General features: G+C 38.9%; 1 pseudogene; it reads left to right on the forward strand.

The window, feature by feature from the left end:
* LOC102170407 lies at window positions 11814-12768 on the forward strand (annotated as a pseudogene).

Below are 16722 nucleotides of genomic sequence, written 5' to 3' on the forward strand. Positions count from 1 at the left end.
GGTTATACATGTGACCCGTGGTGGATTCATGTCAATGTATGGCAAAACCAATACAGTATTATAAAGTAAAATAAAGTAAAAATAAAAAAGTTAAAAAATAAAAATAAAATAGAATAAAATAAAATAAAATATAAATAAATAAAGACGCATTGGTTATTTTGCAGCTTCACAGGTGAGAGAAGAGGCAATTTGATCTCTGGTTCCTCTGCCTCTTCTAAATCCATCTTGAACATCTGGAAGTTCACGGTTGACATATTGCTGAAGCCTGGCTTGGATAATTTTGAGCATTACTTTACTAACATATGAGATGAGTCAAATTTTGCAGTAGTTTGAACATGCTTTGTCATTGACTTTCTTTGGGACTGGAATGAAACCTGACCTAATGACCTAGATGTTTTTAACTGTACATGCTAAAAGAACTGGCTTTGCAGTTTTCAAGGGGAAAAAAAGGTTCATTTTAACCAATTGTGTCTGAAGTCCAAGGAATATCATGGCCATCCTGCATCAGAAAGTTATCTTTCCTTTATGTAGTCATAGCTTCATGCCTAAATTATAGACCAACTCATGCTAAAATTGACTCTGATATGAGGAGCTGATCAGCTGATAAAAAGATTGGATTATACCTCTGGAAAGAAGTGAGAACTTGGTTCCATGAGAAGAATCTGAGGGCTTAAGGGAATTTGCAGGAGTGGGGAAAGCTTGGTCCACCCTACCTGTACCATAATCTTAAATAATGCTTATTTTCTTTAACAAAGTTAAAACACACACACACACACACACACACACACACACACACACACACACACACAAAACCACAGCTGATAGAAACAAATGTAAATCATTGAAAGGTAAAGAAATTTATCATCTGTGATCGAAAGCTGCATTCTAAGGAAACTTTGCTCTCTTAACCTAGAGAGGAGACTAAATTTCAGTCTAGTATCAGCTTACCAGGTAACAAACAAACAAATAAAACTGTTAATGGGTAAGCTTAGAAATCTGTATGCAGGGCAGGGAGCAACAGTTAGAACTGGACACGGAACAACAGACTGTTTCCAAATAGGAAAAGTATGTCAATGTTGTATATTGTCACCCTGCTTATTTAATTTATATGCAGAGTACATCATGAGAAACGCTGGACTGGAAGAAACACAAGCTAGAATCAAGATTGCTGGGAGAAATATCAATAACCTCTGATATGCAGATGACACCACCCTTAAGGCAGAAAGTGAAGAGGAACTAAAAAGACTGTTGTTGAAAGTAAAAGAAGAGAGTGAAAAAGTTGGCTTAAAGCTCAACATTCAGAAAATGATCATGGCATCCGGGCTCATCACTCCATGGAAAATAGATGGGGAAACAGTGGAAACAGTGTCAGATTTTATTTTTGGGGGGCTCCAAAGTCACTGCAGATGGTGACTGCAGTCATGAAATTAAAAGACACTTACTCCTTGGAAGAAAAGTTATGAGCAACCTAGAGAACATATTGAAAAGCAGAGACATTACTTTGCCGACTAAGTTCTGTCTAGTCAAGGCTATGGTTTTTCCAGTAGTCATGTATGGATGTAAGAGTTGGACTGTGAAGAAGGCTGAGTTCCGAAGAATTGATGCTTTTGAACTGTGGTGTTGGAGAAGTCTCTTGAGAGCCCCCTGGACTGCAAGGAGATCCAGCCAGTCCATTCTGAAGGAGATCATCCTTGGGATTTCTTTGGAAGGAATGATGCTAAAGCTGAAACTCCAGTACTTTGGCTACCTCATGTAAAGAGTTGACTCATTGGAAAAGACTTTGATGCTGGGAGGGATTGGGGGCAGGAGGAGAAGGGGACGACTGAGGATGAGATGGCTGGATGGCATCACTGACTCGATGGATGTGAGTCTGAGTGAACTCTGAGAGTTGGTGATGGACAGGGAGGTCTGGCGTGCTGCGATTCATGCGGTCGCAAAGAGTTGGACACGACTGAGCGACTGAACTGAACTGAACTGAACTGAAGCTTAGAAAAGTCTTTTCCACATATAATTTGAAGTAACAGTATTTTTGCAAAGGCATCAGTGTGGAACCTTAGAAGGAATGTTTAAAACCTGATTAGATAGAAATTGACAAAGTAGTCTGGTCACTGCTGTGACTTGAAACACTTGAATATGATAACTAGATTTATAACTGACAGCATTTTATCAGGACGTATCAGATTTTCATGGATGTCACATAATTTCTAGGATACCCATAATAATAACTGAAGGAGTCTTGGGGCCTAGAAAAGAAAACAACAGTCTCAAAGGCCCTTGCTGAATCATCTAACTTTGGAGAAAACGAAACCAAACTTTAGGTCTGGCCCTGAGGCTCCAGGCTGGTTGTATATATCTGGGACTTATCATCCCCTGCCCAACTACAAATGCCATCTCTCTCTCCTTCTTTTCTGCTTCAGCCCAAACTATACCTTACAGTAACATTCATCGTATAATATAACTTGGGAAGATTCATCACTTTTTCTGACAGCACTTTCCATGTAGTTTAACATGCCAGATGAACTCAGGTTGTTTAATATCTCCCTTTGGGAGGTCTCAGGGGCCCTCTGAAGCATCCCAAAGTTAGCTAGAAATCAATTATTTAGGCAGGCTTGTTCATAGATATCAAAAGGGTTTATAACAGTCAGGTAGAATCATATAAGTCACCGTGAAACAATACTTCTCCACTTAGCCAAAGTTAACAAAAGATTTCAAAGGTAAAACAGTAACATATCATTTGAGAGGTAAAGAAACTTAAAATCCATTAGCAAAGGCAGTCCAACATCTCAAAAAAACTTGTACTAGGCACAAAACTATTTTCTGTGGGTCCACTTTCCATAAAACTTCCTTATCCTGTTCTGTACCCATTCCTTTGCTTCTCCCATTCTAAAACTAACTACCACCTGTAAGACAGAACTACTTTGTTTTCCTTCATAAAATGCGATTTCATTCCTCATACCTTCTTTAATAACAAGTCATACATTTCCCTTAAGCAACCAAGACCTGACTTTTATATTGGCATTCTATAGATTGGTGAACATATGTATCAGTGATAATACAAAAAAAAAAAAAAAATGCTTTCTTACACTGAACATGTCAGGATGGCACCAGACACTATTCCTGGATAGTCAAAAATCTCATTTGTCACTGTGTAAGAGGTAGTTCCTTTCAATAGTGAATGTTTCAGAACCTTAATTTATTTGGAAATGACCTAGCTATTCAATACACTGTCGTCACTTAGCTTAGCACAACAATAGAAACACAGGTAACCAAAATCTGGAGAAACTATTGTAAGTTCAGTTCAGTTCAGTTGCTCAGTCGTGTCTGACTCTTTGTGACCCCATGAACTGCAGGATGCCAGGCTTCCCTGTCCATCACCAACTCCAGGGGCTTGCTCAAACTCATGCCCATCAAGTCAGTGATGCCATCCAACCATCTTATCCTCTGTCATCTCCTTCTCCTCTGCCTTCAATCGAGACTATTATAGACAGATATTTTAGAATATAATTATTGTCAATAGTGTATCTAAAAGCTCATATCACATTTACATTTTTTAGTTTTTTTTTGTTGTTGTTGTTGTTTAGAGGTATTATCTTGTTGACAAGCTTGTAACAGATATAACAATATAGTAATTTTTAACATAATAAACCTAGGCACTATGAAAATTTTGTGCTTAATGTTAATGACTCTTAGACATGTCTATAGTAGAGTAGTGAAAAAAAGATACTAGATATTTAATATTGACTACTTCCCAGTTCACGTGAATCTGAAATTCATTTAGGTTAATGTTTTCTTGTATTTCCAACTGTTTGATTTGTAAGGGCTTCCTTTTCTTGAGACCATTGAAATAAGAACTCAGAACTTGAGCAATATTATCAAAAAACAAAAGACTCACACTGAGACATACATAAATCCATACAGACAGACAAGGGATCTTCTAGTTTTCTGCCTGAGATTTAAAATATTTCTTTGAGCTGCTTTTTTGTTTTTTTGGAGGGGGAGGCAGAGGGGTGGCGGCAAGAATACTGGAGTGGGTTGCCATTCCCTTTCCGGGAGATCTTCCCAACCCAGGGATTGTTCCCAGGTCTCTGGCATCGTAGGCAGATGCTTTACGGTCTGAGCCACCAGCGAAGTTGTTGAATTCTGTGGCAAGGGTTAACTTCAAGCGTTGCCCTAGGCAGGCCTTTGTAACAAGCTAATTGTTTTTAATTGCATATGAAAAAGAACCAGCTTTACTGTTTCCATGAAAAAAAGAATTTTCCTTATAACCAATTTTGTCTGGTTCTATAGAATATCATGGCCATCCTAGTCAGGACATCTTTCCTTTCTGTAGTCATAGTTTTACCCCTGAATCATAGACAGATCAGCTGATAAAAAACTTGGATTGTCTCTGTGGGGTGGATTTGCTTGTCCTTGTATTTCACCTGGCAACAGTAACGAGGTCCGCGGGCCTTTCCTGGAAGTGGGTGTGTGGGCGGGGTGCACCAGGAGTGCGTCGAGGTGGGTCTGGTGCACCCAGAGTGCGTTGGGGGCAGAGGGAACCAGGAGGTACGTCCGGGGTGGGGGGGTCCCAGTTTTGCTCTCAGGGTTCTCCATTGCAGCTGGGAACACCCATTTAGTGTGCTCTTGGGTCCCCATTAATCAACATCCAGTGAGTGGAGTGGAGGGGTGCCGACCACAGATAACAGAACTGGGACTTGTTGGAACAGGAAACCACATTTTCTGCCCTCTCTGTTGGCACAGTCTCAGAGCCCCCTAACCTGGTGATGGTGGAAAGGCCTGGCCTTTGCGATCAAGGCCTTTGCCACTTTACCCCTTCTCATAAAGCTCAGACCTGTGCAGTTTTCCCAAGAAGCCTAATGCCTGCTGGAAGTCCAAGGTAGTTATCCTGCCTGGTGATTTCACCTGTGGGGACTTCATTACCCTTGCTCTGGCTGTCTGGCCCAGTCCTGCTTTCTGGTACTTTGCAGCCCAGTGGGCCCTTGACCACCTGGTGGGATGGGAAAGGGAAGGATCCACAAATTGCACCCTAGAAACTTAGTAGAGTGCATGGATTTAAAAACCTAGTGGCCAACCAGGCAGAAAAGAAGGGAGGAAGGCACCTTGCTGCCTTTCATGGTGGAATCTGTGGCTATCCTTCTGAGAGGGGGGCCTTTCTATGGGGACCCTGTGCAATAAGTTTGGTGTTTTGCAACTGAATAATTAGAACGTGTAAAAATTTTGCATTATGTGGTGCTTTAATTAAAAAAAAAAAAAACAAGCTCCAAGTTTTTGCAAATTGAGGTCTAAAAATTGAAGGCCTATTTTCCTTCCATTGTGGCATTCTATGAAGAATTGTGCTTTTTTTTTTTTTTTTTTTTAAGAAAAGAATCAGAAAAGTGAGGGAAACAGAAAACCCAGAGGTTTCCCTGTAGTTTGGTGAAGGTCTTAGGAGGTCACTTGTAAATGCTGCTGGCTGTCAGGAGGCAGTCTCTTCCTGTGGCTGAGGGGCACAGAGCTCTGCAGGCTTGTCCTTTGCATGAATGTTCTTGTTGGTGGAAATCCAGCTCTGAGCCATCTCCTGATGTGTAAGAATTTTCAGACTAGACCCCTAGGCAAAATCCCGCAGGACCAGGGGCTCCTTCCTTCATTGTATCTGTATGTTTGACTGAAAACCAGCAATGGCATATTTTTCTTTCAATCTGGTCTCTCATCCAGGCCTTGGAGTAATATTTCCCCTCCCCCTCAATAGGCTTGGGTTCCAGGGATGAATTATAGTCAATTGTCCATGATTTTGCAGATGAGGAAACTGAGAGCCAGAGAGGGTGGAGGACTGTCCGAAGGAGAATGGGATATCCTTCCAGGAAGCCTGGCTCCTGGGTTTTTAACGAGCTTCCTACCCAGCATGGTCATTAATTGACAAGTGTTGACATTGAGAATAAACTATTGGTGGGAATGTAAAAGGCTTTTTTAAAGAATATGCCTACCAGCTGTGCATCTTATGGTGTATTTTCATTGTACTCCCCAACCCTTGGAAAGTGCTGGGCACAGGGCAGATGCTTCATCATTTTTATTGAATAAGTTCAATTTCACATAATTATATCCATAGTGTCAGCAACACTATGAGGTATATTAGAACAGTGATTGTCACAGTCGGTACTTCACAGATCAGAAAAGAAAGAAAACATTTTATTAGGTATACTGTAAGAGAATTGCTAAGTTTTAAAAGTTTACCCCACAAGGATATTAAAAAAAAATGAAACAAATCTCTCCCTTCACCACCAAGGCTATCGGAGGTCTGTTGAGGACCCCATGCAAGGGAGATCCTACCTCTTGGGATAGCCCTGCTTCAGCATGTCCCTAAACCAGCAACCTGAGACAGATGAGTACACTTGAAGTTTCTTCCTTGACCTCAGGAGTTTTTTTGGAAGACAATTTTTTGACAGACTGGGGTGGGGGAAGGTTTTTGGATGTTACAAGTGCAGTCCATTTATTGTGCACTCTATTTCTATTTCTGTTCCCTGGTGGCTCCGTTGGTAAAGAGTCTGCCTGCAGTGCGGGAGACCCAGGTTCAATCCCTGGGTTGGGAAGATCTCCTGAGAAGGAAATGACAGTCCACTCCAATATTCTTGCCTGAAGAATTCAATGGACTGAGAAACCTGGTGGGCTGCAAAGGGCTGGACATGGCTGAGTGACTGAACACTCATTTCTAGCATGATTTCATCAGCTCCACCTCAGATCCTCAGGCATTAGATCCTCAAGGTTGGGGACCCCTGCTTTAGTTCCCTTTTTAATCTTCTATGCAGCTCCAGCCTGCTTCCTCCCCTCTTCCACCTGCAGAACTACCTGCCGGGCTCCTCTGAGTGTGACTAAGAGTCTCCTTCCCTCACTTCCTTTCCTCTGAGTCCCTTCTCCTAACTGGGTTTCCCTGATCTCCGTTTAGGTACTTTTGCCCCAGCTGGTGCTAGTGATAAATAACCTGCCTGCCAATGCAGGAATCCAATCCCTAGGTTGGGAAGATCCCTTGGAGGAGGGCATGACAACCCACTCTAGTATTCTTGCCTGAAAATCCCCAAGGACAGAGGAGCCTGGCGAGCTCTGACAGTCAGACATGACTGAAGTGACTTAGCACAGCACACCGGAGAACCTTAGAACTGCAGACTCACGTGATTGTTTTGGCTCTTTGGAGTCCCTTGTCACTCCACGTGTATGTTAGGGTCAGCTTGTGTATTGGTTCCTGAAGGCCCCAAGAGGGTAACAGGCAGGAAGGCCAGGGGTCTCCAGACAGAGGGATTAGGCTGCAAGTGTCAGACATTTTTTCCCTGTCTCTTAAGCAGCTGGAGGAAACAAACAAGTGTTACATTTTTTTCCCCTTCTAGATATACATTTTAAAGGATGTTTCTCTGAAAATTCGGTGTTAGCATGATGACTCCTGGCTCTACCTAAACTTAACTTTTCTCAAACCTTAAGCTAAGCAATGCTTTTTTTTTTTTTTTTTTTTTTTGGAGGAAATGTTTGTCTTAAGCTATATTAAGATTCTATGTATTTCCGTTAGACTCTGTCTTCAGGTTGGTTCCCCCTAAAGTCTCAGAACTGACTTGACAAACCAGTATGTCTTACTCATCCTTTGTTCTCCTCTATGTTAATGAAATGACATATTTTCCTGGAAATCTGCTGTTCTTCAAGATTCATATCAATCATTTTATGGCCCGGGATGACTCACCTGCTGCCAATGTTATCTCAATGCATGTTGTGGGTGAGGGGCCTGGTGCCATTCTCTGAGACATTGCCTTTTTTTCCTTAGCAGACTGCTAGTGTGGCACCTCATTCCAGTACTCTTGCCTGGAAAATCCCATGGATGGAGGAGCCTGGTAGGCTGCAGTCCATGGGGTCGCTAAGAGTCAGACACGACTGAGCGACTTCACTTTCAATTTTCACTTTCATGCATTGGACAAGGAAATGGCAACCCACTCCAGTATTCTTGCCTGGAGAATCCCAGGGAAGGGGGAATCTGTTGGGCTGCTCTCTATGGGGTTGCACAGAATCGGACATGACTGAAGCAACTTAGCAGCAGTAGCAGCAGTGTCTGCAATAACATCTGGCTAAAGACCAGCAGAGGGTACTCTCTCTGCCCCTGTATGAAGTCTATGTCAGCAGCTTTCTCTATCTCTTTTATATTTTAATAAAACTTTATGACACAAAAGCTCCTAATGATCCAGTCATATTGGATCTTCATTTCAGATTGAAGATGCATTCCGTGATATTACCATCTTAAGTCTTTCCATCGCTATGGGATGGTAAAGAATCTGCCTGCAATGCAGGAGACTTGAGTAATATTATTTAACATTCAAAGCACAAAGTTTTCTCTGCTACACCCAGTGATGTTATACAAGGTTATAATATATACTATTTTCTATCAGCAACTGTCATATTAATACATGAACAGAACTATATTATTCCTCTAGTTGGATATAAAAATCCTCATGAGGGTGAGGAGATGACATTTATAAATGACACAGAAAATTAAATATTACAATTAATGGGAATAAGTTGCAGAGTTCCTTGTAAATATTTTGCCATCAATGTTGATCATATTCAATATTCAAACTACAAAAAATAACTCAATTGTATGTGCATTTGCTCATGCCAGATTAAATATATATAATACATATTTATATTTATTTATTTATCAGAACATTAAGGTGTACATCTGAAATATATAAAATTTTGCTTATCAATTTTACTTCAGTAAGTTTAGAAAAAAATTAAAAGAATAAAACAATATACTAAAAGTATATTTACTGATTAGTAAACATAACTTTTGCTGTCTCTTGTTATTATACAAAATGGTTTGGATTCTCCCTCAGTGATCACGGAGCATGGGGAGAATACATTGACACTTTTGATCAATTGTTGTATAAAATGTTTCTAAAGCCGCCGTTTGTTTTTCAAGAAATCAGAATTTCATCTGAAAACAGTCATTGATTCTAATTGCTTGTTCTGAGGCCTCCAAAGAACAAGACAGGGAGTTTTCTCTGGGGTCTTGTTGACACAGGGATTAGCAGAGACATGAGTGTTCTCTCCTCCAAACCAGTGACTGTCCAGAGGCTGGAGGAGAGGCTGCCCTTCCCACCTGCAGGTTTGTGTGTAGGTTTGAGAAAAAAGGATATTCTTTACCGTGTAAAGTGATCTAGAATATATCTTAGGCTTGTCAGTTCTTTATGAGAAAAAAATATTTTACGGAAAGTTTAAGCCAATGCAAACATGTTTTTAGAACAGAAAGGCGGTACTTTCTAGAGAGTTCTGTAGAGGGACTTTGGTGTAACTGAGCTTCTTCATAGTCTTCTGGACAAGTGTTTCCTGAGAGGGGAGGGACAGAGGGACCTGAGAGTTTTCAGGTATGTTGCTGTATGTTTCTGTGACTTTTTAGACAATAGGGAAGTATTTACATAAAACTGAACTGAAAGAATGAAATGAAGCTTCTGGAGAAATAGAATCAATAAGACTAGCTCTAAATAAGATTTTAGAGCAGGGGGGAAAATATGTCAGCTCATAAAAGCAAAATAAAAAAGAAACTAAGAAGAAATCATAAGAAAGAAGATTTTAGACCATTCTTCCCAGATCCAAAGAAAAGCTAAATTGTTTAATCCATATGATAACGTCATTTGGGAGATAAGAAATAGTTTTAAGTCAGATAGAAGAAAAATGAAAAGCCACCAGAATAAAAGAAACAAGACAGTAGTTCTCAATTACAGGTAATTATGCACCTTCTCCCCACTCCCAAGTGTACATGTGACAATACCTGGAGACCTTTTTTATAGCCACAGTGGAGAGACCAGGAAGAGGGTGATGCTGTCATAAAGGCCAGAGATGCTGCTATATGTGGTACTTTGAACAGTATAGGTACTCATAAAAAGAATAAATTAGCACATAATCACAGTGCTGAGTTTGAGAAACTCTGAGAAAGGTCACTAGTAAAGAATTTTATAGTAGTGAGAACTGATTTGGAAAGACTGCCTTCTGACTGATCTTAAATCCTTGAATATCTGAACATACAAGACCTTCAAGAGTCCTGCTACGTGGGACCTCTAATTTTAATGCTGAAACATCTAGAGCCAGTTGGTTCTAGGGATGCGGAAACAGAGATGACCTTACCAGATATATTAGTCTGAGCAAGAAGTCTTCATTATTTGATGGAGGGAATTTCTGGCAGGCAAGACCCTATTGTTCTAAAACAAGGAAGTTCCAAGTGGAATGCACTTTTCACTATATCAATCTAAATTCTTCTAGATATAAGGTTAACAGATTTAGAAAACAAAAATACAGAATGGTAAATTTAATTTGAACTTCTGATAAACAATGAATGTTTAGTATGAAAACCTCCATAGAATACTTGGAATGAATTTATAGCAATAATTTATTATCTACTTAGACTCAAATGTAACTGGGCTTCCTATCTGTGTTCCAGTTTAAGTAATCTCATTCTTTTTTTTTCCTATACTAAGAACTCCTTTAAGTGTCATCAAAGTGTGGAGAATCTCAATTTTCATTCATGCTTCTGACAATTTGAGTATTCTAGGTGCCTAAGAAAGAGAGAATCATCTAGACAAGTGTCAATATTTAGGACTTTTAATCATAGTTATTTCTAAAAAGGGCTTTCCCTGACATCCATTCTTTATGTTCCATCTTTACACAGATCAGAAGATCTCTGCAGCCCACACATAAATATTGGACTAACTTTCATAACTTTATAGCATGGAATTTGTCTTAAAAGTGGCCACAAAAATTGGCAAAATGAGAGGGGAAATGTGACCCTTACAAAGTAGAAATGCTCATATCTCAGTCTGTAATGTGAATCACAGCCTGCTGTGGAGATGGGTGTGTCACTGGGAATTGAGCATGGGCTCTAGCTGCAGTTGAGCATCAATGCCTGTATGTCACTAGGCAAGTCATAGCTTCTTCAAGTTTCTGTTGCTCACAGGTAAAGAAAGGCTACTCAATAGGTATTGTTTTCTGAAAGCTGTAAATCATTGTTTAATTTGCTAGCTGACTTTTTCAGTCAAAAAAAGAGGGATGGTGATTAAAGTGCTAATCAGATATTTAAAATATGAGAATAAGTAAGTACAGATTTCCTGGTGGCTTAATGGTAAAGGATCCACCTGCCAATGCAGACGACATGGATTTGATCCCTGGGAGAGGAAGATCCCCTGAAGAAGGAAATGGCAACCCACTCCAGTATTCTTGCCTGGAAGTTCCATGGAGAGAGGAGTCTGGTGAGCTGCAGTCCATGGGGTTGCAGAGTCAGACATGACTTACCAATTAAACAACATTAAGTAAGTTGTTATTACTTACCATACAGACTAATCTTTGTTTACATCACAAATATGCAGATATTTTATGTAAAACCTATTTCTGATTATAGAAGTTATTCAAGTGTTTTCATTTTTATTAATAACTATATCAGCTAAAATTTTTTCATTTTGCAGAATTCATGGAGTGCAGTATTAGAATGTCTCACTTAAGGATTTGATTGCATGTTACAAACAAAATTGCTTGATTTATAATTATAACATTTGTATGTCATTAAAATTATATTTCAGAACTAGAAAATAATTGTTTTATGTTTTTGAGGGAACAAAGTAACAAGTAATTATTTTCTGAAGCTGTAGTTATTTTTGCCTTGGATGATGAACCCCTATCAGGATTATAACACAGATTCATTTTGTCTCATTTCATATCCCCTCTGTACAGGGCACAGGTAAGCATGATTTACGTGTCAGTCACTCTCCTAATATATTATTTCCAAGACAGATGTTCAGATCTGTCCATCAGGAAGTATGTCTCTGACCAAGAGAAATATAACTGTCGGGGCCACATTCACCCTCTTGGGTTTCTCAGACTACCCATAACTGCAAGCCCCCTCTTCCTGGTATTTCTGTCCATCTACAACTTCAGCATAGCAGGGAATCTTGGATGGTGGTCATCATCAAAGTTAACCCCAAACTGCACACTCCCATGTACTGTTTTTTCAGCCACCTCTCCTTTGTGGATTTCTGCTATTCTTCCATCATTGCTCCCAAGCTACTGGTGAACCTACTTGTAGAAGACAGAACTATTTCATTTTGGGGATATATGGTATAGTTCTTTCTCGTTTGTACCTTTGTGGTGACTGAATTAATTTTGTTTGCTGTGATGGCCTATGACCACTTCGTGGCTATTTGCAAACCTCTGCTCTACATAGTCATCATGTTCCAGAGACACTGTGGCATGTAAGTGGTTGTGTCACGTGCATGGAGTGTAGCTTGCTCCTTGACTCTCACGTGTTCTGCTGTCAAATTATCTTTTCGCGGTTTCAACACAATCAATCACTTCTGTGAGCTTTCTTTCTTGATTTCTCTCTCTCTTATTCTGATTCTTATCTCAGCCAGGGGCTTCTTTTCACGGTTGCCACCTTTAATGAGGTGATCACATTGCTTGTCATTCTCACGTCTTGCATGTTCATTGTTGTCACCACCTTGAAGATGCAATTAGCTGGTGGTTGTTGCAAAGCCTTCTCCACCTGTGCCTCCCACCTGTGCCTCCCACCTGGCCTCCATCAGCATTTTCCCCAGTGCTATCCTCTTCCTCTATTCTGTGCCCAACTCCACAACCTCCAGGCACACAGTCAAAGTGGCATCTGTGTTTAACACGGTGGTCATCCCCATGCTGAATCCCCTGATCTACAGTCTGAGAAATAAGGATGTCAAGGACACAGTCAGCAAACTAATGAAAATAAAATTGTTTTCACATTGAAGGCATGTAACTGCTAAATATTTACTTTGGTTATTAAAGAACACTTTTTTGATTTTGAATGAATTATGTGTCAAAGTTCACTTAAAAATAACTTTTGATTTGAAAAACAAAAAACACAATGGAAAAAAATAAGAGTTTTAGATCAGGAGGCTATACCTGGTTCTGACTAAAGAAGTTAGAGAACATGGATTAACCTGACTCCATCATTATCTAGAAAACCAATTTAATATGATTTTGTTCATAAAGTGGTATATAGAACAAAATAATATAGATGATATATCAAACATATTGTATATGTGCCGTAAACTCTAGTTATGTTATTCCTTTTTTCCTGATGACAAGCAAGTAGTCTTAAACGACCAATTTTTTTTTTTTTTTTTTTTTTTTTAGAGTTTCTGGGAGAGAGTTAGCTTCAGTTGACTAATGGTAAGTGGCTTTATAATGCACTTTTCTTTGGCAGCCTTCCATTTCATTTTTTTTTTATAGCTACATTTGTATGTTTACTATGATCATATGGGAAAGATCAAGAAAATATATATATATAAGTATATGGGTAAATTTGTATAAATGTTCATAAAAGCCAATAATATCTTTTTTTTTTTTTTGGCATCTTCTCTTTTCTTTTATTTATTTTTTTTGTACAATTATTTATTTATTTATTTATTTATTTAATTTTAAAATCTTTAATTCTTACATGCGTTCCCAAACATGAACCCCCCCTCCCACCTCCCTCTCCACAACATCTCTCTGGGTCATCCCCATGCACCTGCCCCAAGCAAGCTGCACCCTACGTCAGACATGGACTGGCGATTCAATTCTTACATGACAGTATACATGTTAGAATTCCCATTCTCCCAAATCATCCCACCCTCTCCCTCTCCCTCTGAGTCCAAAAGTCCGTTATACACATCTGTGTCTTTTTTCCTGTCTTGCATACAGGGTCGTCATTGCCATCTTCCTAAATTCCATATATATGTGTTAGTATACTGTATTGGTGTTTTTCTTTCTGGCTTACTTCACTCTGTATAATTGGCTCCAGTTTCATCCATCTCATCAGAACTGATTCAAATGAATTCTTTTTAATGGCTGAGTAATACTCCATTGTGTATATGTACCACAGCTTTCTTATCCATTCATCTGCTGATGGACATCTAGGTTGTTTCCATGTCCTGGCTATTATAAACAGTGCTGCGATGAACATTGGGGTACATGTGTCTCTTTCAATTTTGGTTTCCTTCGGTGTGTATGCCCAGAAGTGGGATTGCTGGGTCATAAGGTAGTTCTATTTGCAATTTTTTAAGGAATCTCCACACTGTTCTCCATAGTGGCTGTACTAGTTTGCATTCCCACCAACAGTGTAGGAGGGTTCCCTTTTCTCCACACCCTCTCCAGCATTTATTGCTTGCAGATTTTTGGATCGCAGCCATTCTGACTGGTGTGAAGTGGTACCTCATTGTGGTTTTGATTTGCATTTCTCTAATAATGAGTGATGTTGAGCATCTTTTCATGTGTTTGTTAGCCATCCGTATGTCTTCTTTGGAGAAATGTCTATTTAGTTCTTTGGCCCATTTTTTGATTGGGTCGTTTATTTTTCTGGAATTGAGCTGCAGAAGTTGCTTGTATATTTTTGAGATTAGTTGTTTGTCAGTTGTTTCATTTGCTATTATTTTCTCCCATTCAGAAGGCTGTCTTTTCACCTTGCTTATATTTTCCTTTGTTGTACAGAAGCTTTTAATTTTAATTAGATCCCATTTGTTTATTTTTGCTTTTATTTCCAGAATTCTGGGAGGTGGATCATAGAGGATCCTGCTGTGATTTATGTCTGAGAGTTAAACGACCAATTTTATACTTTAAATTTGGTGAATAAATGACAGGGAAAGATATAGTTTTATTTTCAGGAACCTCCAAAGCCAGTAGTGTTAGTTATTATCATAATACAGTTGGTGGGAAAAGACTGTGCAAAATCATTTGTGGCTATCATGCTTCTTTTACTTGGCCTTGAAGGACAGACAGATTTTTAAAGAGAAACAAAAGAGAATGACAAAAGTTTTACTTGGAAGTGAGAGTTGGACTGTGAAGAAAGCTGAGGGCCAAAGAATTGATGCTTTTGAACTGCGGTGTTAAGAAAACTCTTGAGAGTTCGTTGGACTGCAAGGAGATCCAACCAGTCCATTCTAAAGGAGATCAGTCCGGGGCGTTCATTGGAAGAACTGATGATGAAGCTGAAACCTCAGTACTTTGGCCACCTCATGCAAAAAGTTGACCCATTGGAAAGGACCCTGATGCTGGGAGGGATTTGGAGGCAGGAGGAGAAGGGGGCAACCAAGGATGAGATGGCTGGATGGCATTATTGACTCGATGGACATGAGTTTGAGTAAACTCCAGGAGTTGGTGATGGACAGGGAGGCCTGGAGTGCTGCATTTCATGGGGTCGTAAAGAATTGGACACGACTGAGTGACTGAACTGAACTGAACGGAAAGAACATAATGGTCAAGAGTCAATGATTTAAACATATTTAAGCTAATATTTTATGTCCTATGCCTACAAGGTATCTTGCTAGGTGCTTAAAGAAATGAAATTTTGCATACATTGTAGCTACAATTCTAACTTATTTCGGAAGAAAGTTTCAGTATAGAGAATGAAAGAATTTGCAAGAGGCTTAAGAAAATTAGCTTGCTTCTTGAAATAGTGAGAACAAAAACAAAGATACTTTATACGTATTGTATGCTTTCTGTTGCCTGTCTATACTTACCAATCATTATACATGTATAATTACTTCACATGACAGTTTGATCAAGCCTGTATCTTAGTTCTCCTTACCAGGACTGTCTAGAAAGTCTCCATAGAACAATTGAGTAGATTTGCTGTAAAAATTGGGAGCTAATAGCTTTCCTGGGACTTGAACATTCCTTTAATACAGCTCTAATTTGTAAGTATAATCTAAACATGGAAATAATCTAATCTATATGGTTGTGTATATCAGGGACGATTACATTTTCCTCTAAGCAATGTAATATTTAGGGGCTTCCCTGATAGCTCAGTAGGTAAAGAATCCACCTGCAAAACAGGAAATCCAGGTTCGATTCCTGGGTTGGGAAGATCCACTGGAGAAAGGAAAGTCTACCCCCTCCAGTATTCTGGCCTGGAGAATTCCATGAACTGAGGTCCATGGGGTCGCAAAGAGTTGAACATGACTGAGCAACTTTCAGTTTCACCCTCAGAGGCACATATATCTAATTTGAAATTAGCAAACATATTTATATTTTCTTTCATCTGTTGCCTCATCAGTTTTGCTAGAATTACTTACACATCTGTTTTCTGTTCTATAATCTTTGTGTCTGAATGAAATTACAAATCTTTTGAGAAAATATTAAGAGAAATAATTCTATTTTCATTAGAGTGAAGTAAAAACTTGAAAACAGTTCAATGAGGTAATTTCAAATGCTTCTATGATTTCAAACTTACAAGGATGAATTATATAAATCACTTTTTTCTGGTTAACATTTTGATACGTAGTGATAACCAACATTATTTTATATATTCATAAATAAAACATATTCTTCTACAAATCATTGCTTACCTAATATTTACATTAACTAGAATATCAGTGGAAAGTAGTAGATATGTTATATTAACCTTGACTCAAATCAGTAATAAATAATCCATTTTCAGGGCATACATTTTCATGTTTCTTTTCTATCCTGACAAAGGATGACTAATTTTTTTGATTAATTCAGAGACACAATTCCGTTATTCTTATTCTGAAAAGATGGAAATGCATATTACTTAAATCCTCTGATCATGATTAAAATGTTAGTGTGTGGCATAATCAAGAAGATTGTTTAATATGGCAACACTACAGGCATTGATGCTCTTCAATAAATACTGATGTAAAATTCCATATTCTTCTATTATTTACCTTTAGATTTCAATTCGTTTTTGATAACTCCTAT

The sequence above is a fragment of the Capra hircus genome, chromosome 12 (assembly GCF_001704415.2).
Source record: "Capra hircus breed San Clemente chromosome 12, ASM170441v1, whole genome shotgun sequence".
Taxonomy (NCBI): domain Eukaryota; kingdom Metazoa; phylum Chordata; class Mammalia; order Artiodactyla; family Bovidae; genus Capra; species Capra hircus.